Source organism: Miscanthus floridulus, chromosome 8, assembly GCF_019320115.1.
Source record: "Miscanthus floridulus cultivar M001 chromosome 8, ASM1932011v1, whole genome shotgun sequence".
Lineage (NCBI taxonomy): Eukaryota > Viridiplantae > Streptophyta > Magnoliopsida > Poales > Poaceae > Miscanthus > Miscanthus floridulus.
Window position 1 is genome coordinate 219,930,845 of NC_089587.1, and position 8,459 is coordinate 219,939,303.

The window sequence follows — 8,459 nt, forward strand, 5'->3', positions numbered from 1 at the left end:
AGCGCGAGAGCTCCGTTCGGACGGACGTCGATCTGGAGCAGGATGGGCGTGGGGTGGAGGGACCTACGTGCATCGCGGTAGAGAATGACGTGAAGGCGCGGGCATCTGTCCGGACGTTCGAACGCTAGCACTACAGTAAAAGGAGGGAAAAAAAGAAACAGCAAGTGGGGACATGGGCGGGAAGCACAAGCATAGTCAACGAACAAGAAGTCCTTTTCGATTTTTAGGTTTCGGAGACAAAAAAAACCAGCAGCGGATTAGACCAGAACAAATGGGCCTGAATATAATGGCGTCGTTCGCTGAAAAAACAAGCCGAAACACTGTTCAGACTGATTTGTTATGAAAGAAAAATACTATTCCGGCTAATAAACCAGCTGAAAAAAACGGATTATAAAAGAAACGAACATGGCCACTAAAGGTTATTAAGCCCAGTAAAGGCCTCTTTGGAGATTTTATAGCCTTCCCTTTCCTTGATTCTCCAATTAGGTCTACATTTGCTAAAAAAAAGTACTGGTTTACATCACGAATACGGACAACGGAGAGGGAGACGGAGAGGGAGACGATCCAGTATATATACACGAGTAAATCACGGAAACGTGGCTGTCAATCAAACCAGATCAAACTAGCAAGGCGACGGACCATGGCAACGACGATGGAGAAGTTACAGAAGATCCGTCAAACCCTCGAAGACATTGACGCCCGCGTCCCTGACGCACTCCGCGTCGCGTTTGGGCTCGGATATCGAGTGTCCCCCCCACGCCAGCTCCCGGCGAGGACGACGAAGTCGCCGACTTCGCCGCCTCCCTGTTGCAGCCGCCGTCGCAGACGGAGGACGGTGCCTGTGCGGACGCCGATGACTGCGGCCCGACGGAACCCGACGCCGCCCCGTCGTCAGCACCGACGACGATCGACTGGGCGTCATGCTACGTGCCGTTACACGACCACGACGCGCACTTCGGGAACGCCAAGGCCGGCGTCCTCGGCGTGGCGGACGGCGTCGGCGCTTACGCGGACTACGGCGTCGACGCTGGAGCCTTCTCCCGCGGTCTCATGACGAGCGCCTCCGCGGAGGTTGCGGCACTGGAGCCCGTCGCGCACGTCTGCCCCTCCGCGCTGCTGCAGCGGGCCTACGACGAGACGACCGCGTCGGGTGCGACGGCGGCGTCGACGGCGGTGATCCTGTCGCTCGCCGGCAACGCTCTGGACTGGGCGTACATCGTCGACAGTGCCTTTGTCGTGCTCCGGGACAGCAAGATCTTGTTCCTTTCGACGCCGCAGCGGCACCTGTCCCGCACCACGCGAGCCAAGCGTCGCTTCGCCTCCAGCGAAGCCCGGTGGAAACAACATCTCTTCTCCTCTAGGGACCCCACGTTTCAGCTCAGCGCCAAGGCCGTAAACAGCGACAGGGTCGCGGATGCCAAGTCGGGGCAGTTCGCGGTGAGGACCGGGGACGTCGTGGTGGTCGGCACGGACGGGCTGTTCGACAACATTCTCGAGGAGCAGCTGGAGGTCGCCGTGCAGATGGGCACCAAGTTGGGCTTCTCGCCCAAGAACATGGCGGACATCATCGCCGGCGTCGCTTACGAGAGGTCAAAACAAACAAGCTCAAGGCGATTGCGCAAGGGGAAGCCGGACGACATTACTGTTCTAGTAGCGTTCATTGTTCAATCCGATTTATGATGGCCTGGGGTTCATTATCAGAGTTGAACGTGGTTATTATTATCCGGCCATAGTTTTCAAAAAGGAAAATCAAATATTATCTGAGCATTTTAGATGGCTTCCACCTGCACTTTTGTTGTCTTTGTTTTATTCTTTATTTAAGGATGGATCCTAATAACTCGTAATAAAATGTTTCAGCCACTAGACTTTGGTGTTATCAATCCATGCATTGATCTGAATCTGGAGACCTGTTTCTATGAGAAGAACAAAGATGAATCTGAATATGACTAATATGCGGAGTACATGTTGTGTACCAACACCAAACTGAAATCTTCTTTCTTATTTATTTATCATCATATCATGGGCAGTAGCACGGCTTTCAGCCTAAAAAAATTTGAAAGAAATAAAATGAAATACTACAACACTATTAAGGCATATTGAAATACGTGCTAAGCACGTTCTCGAAAAACACTATTAAGGCATAGCATTAGATTCATAATGCATAGAGAATGCACAGCTCATAAACATACCAGCATAAAAAAATGTTACAATGATCATTTCAGTGATTACAATGGCACGCTCGCAGCCTTGCAAGTTACAAGAGCACACACTAATCATAATAAATACTCCCTCCATTATAAATTATAATCTATTTTAACTTTTTTAATACATAAGAAATTTTATTACGTATCTAAACATTATCTAGATCCAAGATGGATAACAAAAGTTACGCACATAGAGAAACGAAAAAAAACGAATTATAGTTTTCAGTGGAGGGAGTAAATAAAAAAGGGGACTGTAAGCAGGGCCCACGGGCACGATAGGGGCAGCTGAATTATTCCGTGGTTCGGTTGAGTAAATGTTGATGTCACATCGCACAATCAGGCACCATATCCTCACCTTGACCTTGATGATCAGATAAACAATGGCAGACAACAGGTCTTCTCTCGACAGTATCACCGAAAGGGCCCCTTGCTCACTCCTATTTGGGTACCGTTTAGTTCCCTTCCATTTTACAAAATTGGTTAAGATTTTCCGTCATATTAAATCTTTGACGCATGCATGAAGCATTAAATATAAATAAAAAATAAAATTAATTATACAGTTTAGACGAAATTCACGAGACGAATCTTTTAAACTTAATTAGATTATGATTGGACACTAATTGCCAAATTACACAGTTCATTGCCAACTCCCGCATTGGGTGATATCACCGAAAGTTAAGGCAAGCAAGTTCATGTGTGTGGAAGACTGGAAAGAGGTCTTCCCACGACTTTAGATCGCCACACCAGTTGCATTCTGTAAGCGCATCTGGCCCTTTTTTTTTTTTTTTTTGGTAGGTTTTGGATGATTGATTGATAACACGATTAAAGGACTAATAAATTTACTAAGTGTTGAATAGGAAGTTGATTATATTACATACATGCAGCGGTGGTCCCAGAAAAATATTTTAGGGGGGCTGAACAACACTGCTGTTCAATCTTAAGTCTCAGCTCTCCCTACACTATAGAACTTTGTCTAAAAATTCATGGGGGATCCACAGGGGGTCCACGGCTGCGATATGGGTAGGGGGGCTTGAGCCCCTCCCACCCCACCGCTGTGTCCGCCCCTGCATACATGTGGAATATGAGATGTTGTATCATTTGAAGTGTATCAATGGTTCAATCATAAAGGCAAACTTGAAAGTGTTGAAATGAGAAGCCAAAAAGATGTGTTGTTGTAAAGGCAATCTAGTTCAAACACAAGATAAGAATGCAAATGAAATTCAAATTATTTAGTTGTGATGTGTTGCTCAAAGTGAATTGTTGTGAGGAGAGAACTTGGTGGGTGTCACACCATCTAGGCGAAAGGGCAATGCAAGCAAGGTGTGGGTGATTGTCTCCAAAGGTCCATTTGCAGAGATCACACAATGACACAAATTTTGATGTGACGCCTAAGTTTTTCGCCATTATAATTTTGTTTTGAATCACAGTCCAAGCAAAGAATCTGCACTTTTCTTCAAATCGAGCTTTCCAAAGGATGTTTCTTTTGTAGTGCTCAACGCTTCCATTGGAGTGAACTAAATAAGCTGATTTCACCATGTACTGGCTATTTGCTGTCCAAGAAGAGCTAAGAGGACCTCCGGAGTTTGAAGATAATGTGACTTGTTCAAGCTTCATCAGATGGTCCAAAAGAATCAAATGTTGAATGGCTTAGGAGCACTCAGGTGTTCCATAGCCATGCTTGCCTCTTAGTATGCGTACACTAGTGACATACACAAAGCATCGAGCTATAAACATGCCAGCATAAAAAAAAAAAAGATGGCACATTGATCATTCCAGTCATTACAAACTTGTTCATACATGTTCATCAATCGCCATCAGCCATAATGACACCCTCGCTGCCTTGCAAGTTGCAAGCAGCCAATCACACACACTACTCCAACCAACCTACTCCTAAATGAAAAGAGAGCTGCAAGCATGGTCCATTGGTCCGCACAACCATGGTCCATGGTAGGGGCAGCTGAATTATTCCGTGCTTCAGTCGAGTAAACAATGGCAGGCAGGATGCGTGGAGATCTCGGATCTGATAGCCCTGTTCTTCTGCCCACAGCAGTAGCCAGTAGCAACAGCAATCAGTCTACATGGCCGCTGCTCCACCGTTGGACGGCCAGGTCACGGCAATGGGGCTCGTGACGTCGTGCGCGCCGTCGCTCCAGGTGATGGACCCGAACGAGTAGCTGGCGTCCACGATCACCGGGTTGCCTGACACCGCGATGGTGATCTCGTAGCCCAGGCTCTGCTGCTTCCCGTCGAATGCGAGCTTGCTCGGGGTCACCGTGACATCCACGCCGGACGGGCTGACGATCTTGGGCTGGTACACCGCGCTGGAGTTGCTGCCGACGTTGCGCACCACCCGGCTGTAGGTGACTGAATCTTGGTAGGAGGAGAAGACGGCGGCGAAGGCAGGGTAGTTGAGGTCGCCGGAGCGAGCGAATTTCCTCGAGCAGTTGGCGACCGAGCCGTCCTGTGTGAAGATGGAGATCAACGACGGAGAGTACCCGAGCGTGCAGAGGAAGGCGACGTAGTCGTCGGTGCCGGCGTCGTACACCAGGCCCGGGTCGAGGGCGGCGTTGGGGTCGACGTGGCCGGCGCCACGGACGAACGGCGTCGACTCCTCGCCCGTCGCAAGGTCCTTGATGGTCTCCCCGGAGTTGTCCAGGTTGTACGCCGTGGTCATGAGCGCCGACTTGATCGCCGCGGGGCTCCACTCCGGGTGCGCCTGGCGGAGCAGCGCGGCGAGGCCGCTCACGTGCGGGCAGGACATGGACGTACCGGAGATGATGTTGAACTCGACGCGCCTCGTGTCGATGTCCAGGTCGGTGGGAGAGGCGGCGCCGGTCCACGCCGCGAGTATGTTGACGCCGGGGGCGATGACGTCGGGCTTGAGGATCTCCTGGCGCGCGGTAGTTAGGGCCTCGGCTCGAGAACGCCGCCACCTGCGGCGCCGACGGCGACTTGCCGATGACCGTGCCGCGGAACATGATGGTCGCCGTCGGCGACGGGTCCGTCTGGACGTAGTACCTGATCTTGGCGCCGAACTTCTGCCCGACCATAGTCGCCGGCACGAGGTGGGAGTCGGCGATGAGCTCCTCGCCGCTGTCCTCGGTGTTGGCGAGGATCATTCCGACCCCACCGGCGAGCTTGACCGCCGCTCCTTTCTGGACGCGAGCGTTGTTACCACGCAGACAGAGCACGATCTTGCCGGCCACCTTCTTCGGGTCGAGTTCGCCTATCAGGCACAGGCGGGAACCACAGTCCCCGGCGAACACCAGCGGCAGCTGAGTGGAGTCCAGGGGGTCACCGGCGTACAGAGACACGCCGCCAAAGACGCGGCCGTCACCAAGAACCACATCTGCGGGGAACTCACGGTCGATGGTGGACGCGCCGACGGTCAGGATCCACGGCGCAATGTTGACGGCGGTGTACTCGCCGGGGCCAGAGTTGCCGGCGGAGCAGGAGACGACGATGCCTTTGCGCACCGCGTGGAAAGCGCCGATGGCAATGGAATCGGTGTAGAAGCGAGGGGCGTACCCGTTGGCGCCGACGGAGAGCGAGATGACGTCGACGCCGTCGGCGACGGCCTCGTCCATGGCGGCGAGGATGTCGGAGTCGTAGCATCCGGACGCCCAGCAGATCTTGTACGCCGCGATGCGCGCGCCGGGGTCCATGCCCACGGCCTGCCCCTTGGCGTAGTCGAAGAACCCGGCGCCGGGCACCGGCGAGCCAGCCGCTGTGGAGGCGGTGTGCGTGCCATGGCCCTCAGTGTCCAGCGGTGACTTGGACTCCTTGGTCTCATCGATGGGGTGGCCGAGACCAGCCTCGTACCCCTGGTAGAAGAACTTGGCGCCGATGAGCTTGCGGTTGCAGTAAGCGGACGCGTTGAAGGAGCCCGCGGAGACGCATCCGCCGGAGAAGGACGCGGGCGGTGGGCCGAGCCCAGCAGTTGCCGCGAACGAGGCCCGGCCGATGGGGTAGAGGCCGGTGTCGAGAACGCCGACGACGGCAGACGACTCGCCTCCCGCCGCGGCTGGGAGGAGCCCGGCGGTCTCGGTCAGGCCTAGGAACGACGGGGTGTGGGTGGTGTGCAGCTGCCGCGCCTGGTCGGGGTACACGGCCAGGACGCCCTCCCCGGCCGCGGTGTGCGCCGCCTGCTCGGGCGTCAGCCGCGCAGCGATGCCCGTGGCAGCGTGCTGGTAGGAGTAGAGCACGCGCGGCCTCGGCGCGCGCAGGCGGCGCGGGAGGAGGCGGCGGAGGACCGCCTCGCCGCCGCCGTTGGCGCGCGCTGCGGACAGCGCCAGGTGGCCTGGCGCGAGGTGGATGATGTATGTGGACTGCGGGGGCGCCTCGGCGGCGGCGACGGCGGCGAGGATGGCGAGAGCGAGCAGGACGATGAGGCTCGGGCCCCTGACCCTCGCCATGGTGCTCGGAGCAGATTGGAAGGGGTTGGTTTGGGATAACAGTACCACAGTAGTATCATAAAACAAGTGTGGGCCCAGGCGATGTGTGGAGTGTGGACCTTGGATTGGCCACGCTGTCGAGGAGATCGGAGTCTGGTTTCCCCAGGCTCTTGGCTGAGTTTGCTCTTTGAGTGGCCGCTTGCTCTGCCTACCTTCGCTGCCTCATTGTCAGCGGTGGAAACGTGGAATGTCTTGGTGGGTGTTTTTGCGTATGTACGTGCACACGTCTTAATACAAGGTACTCCCTTAGTCCCAAAAAGTGTCGTTTCGACTTTTATACATCTTATTTGACCATCTTTTTATTCAAATCTTTTTTATAAATATCATCTATTTATTATGACTTATTTTATCATTAAAAATATTTTAATAATGATTAATTTATTTTATAATTTATATAAAAATTTTGAATAAAATGAATGGTCAAATACGATATTTTTAAAAGTAAAAAACGTCACCCTTTTTTTTTTTTGGACAGAAGCAGTACACGGTAAAGGCATTATATTACACTCACTCCTCGCAAGCAAGAGCAGTTGTACAGTAGATACTTCAAGCTTTTGCGTGATGCGCCCAAGCTTTTCGACAGGGACACTGTTCTCTTGTTTTCTTTTTGAAATTATTAGAACTGATGCGAGATGTGTACTTGGAACTTTCATGACCATTGTTGTTAGCTATACGTAATTCTTTAGAATTTACAGAGCAGTAATGGTGGTACTCTAGGCATTGCGTGGAAGAAATCATGGCTTGGGGCTTTGAAAGTTCCGATGAGGTTTTATTTGCCTGCATTCGTATACGTCTCAATTTATATGGATTTAAGGTGAAAATCAACTAATTTTGATCCTAGCTCACTCTAACACACATGAATTGAGAAGTATACAGATGCAGTCAAACAAGCCTAGAGTGTGTTTATGACATGATCGTGAGATTTTTTTCCTTTTTCTTTTAGAAAAAAACTTGGACTCTTTGTTCTTTTATACACAACATCGAGTGCTCTAGTTATACATCGTATTTAAAAAAAAACTTCGGCTCTTTGTTCTTTTAGGTGCATTTTCACGTTACTTCCCCGTCATTCAGCCAAAGGAATCTCACCAACACCTTCGGCATCTACACCAACACTGCCTCCGCCGACACCTTCATCACGAGGGGTTGCGCCGACACCTTCGACATCAACATCGCCTTCGCCAAGCTCTTCAGCATGAGAGGCTTCACCACCACCATCGACGACTACACCAACATCGCCTCTGCCAAATGCCTTTGCAGGAGGGCCTTTACCAAGACTTCCACAACGTGAAAAAACTCACCTCCATCAACATGATTAGCACGAGGAGCTTCGCTGACACCTTCGGCATCTACAACTAAACACCTCTACAAGAGGGCATTCACAAACATATTCGGCGAACCACAACAAAACACCTCTACCAACGCTTCTGCAGGAGGGGCTTCGCCAACATCTTCAGCGAACCACTATGGCTCACCTCCGCTAACACTTTCGCAAGGGACTTCACCATCATCTTCACCCACTACAACGGCTCGAGAGCCTTTGTCCAAAACTTTGGCATCAATGCCTACGACGACTTGCCTTCGTCGCTGAGCTCTAGGTGCTACGTCAACTCCTTCGGCACCGAGGTCTACTACACCTTCGTCAACCACTTTGACTCGAGGGGCTCATCGATAACTTCGCTCCGGACATCTACTTCCACTACTACGACTACATTGACTACACCAGGCACAACTGAGGATACGGTCATGAGCACTGACCAAGAGGGGCTAGGGGAGCATACCGGAGGGCCAGCCACTCCGGAGG

General features: G+C 52.1%; 2 pseudogenes; one reads left to right on the plus strand and one right to left on the minus strand.

The window, feature by feature from the left end:
- The first annotated feature begins 608 nt into the window (after positions 1 to 608).
- On the plus strand, positions 609 to 1,778 carry LOC136475028 (putative protein phosphatase 2C 24; annotated as a pseudogene).
- Positions 1,779 to 3,886: 2,108 nt separating this feature from the next.
- LOC136478198 (subtilisin-like protease SBT1.4) lies at positions 3,887 to 6,666 on the minus strand (annotated as a pseudogene).
- Positions 6,667 to 8,459: the final 1,793 nt, after the last annotated feature.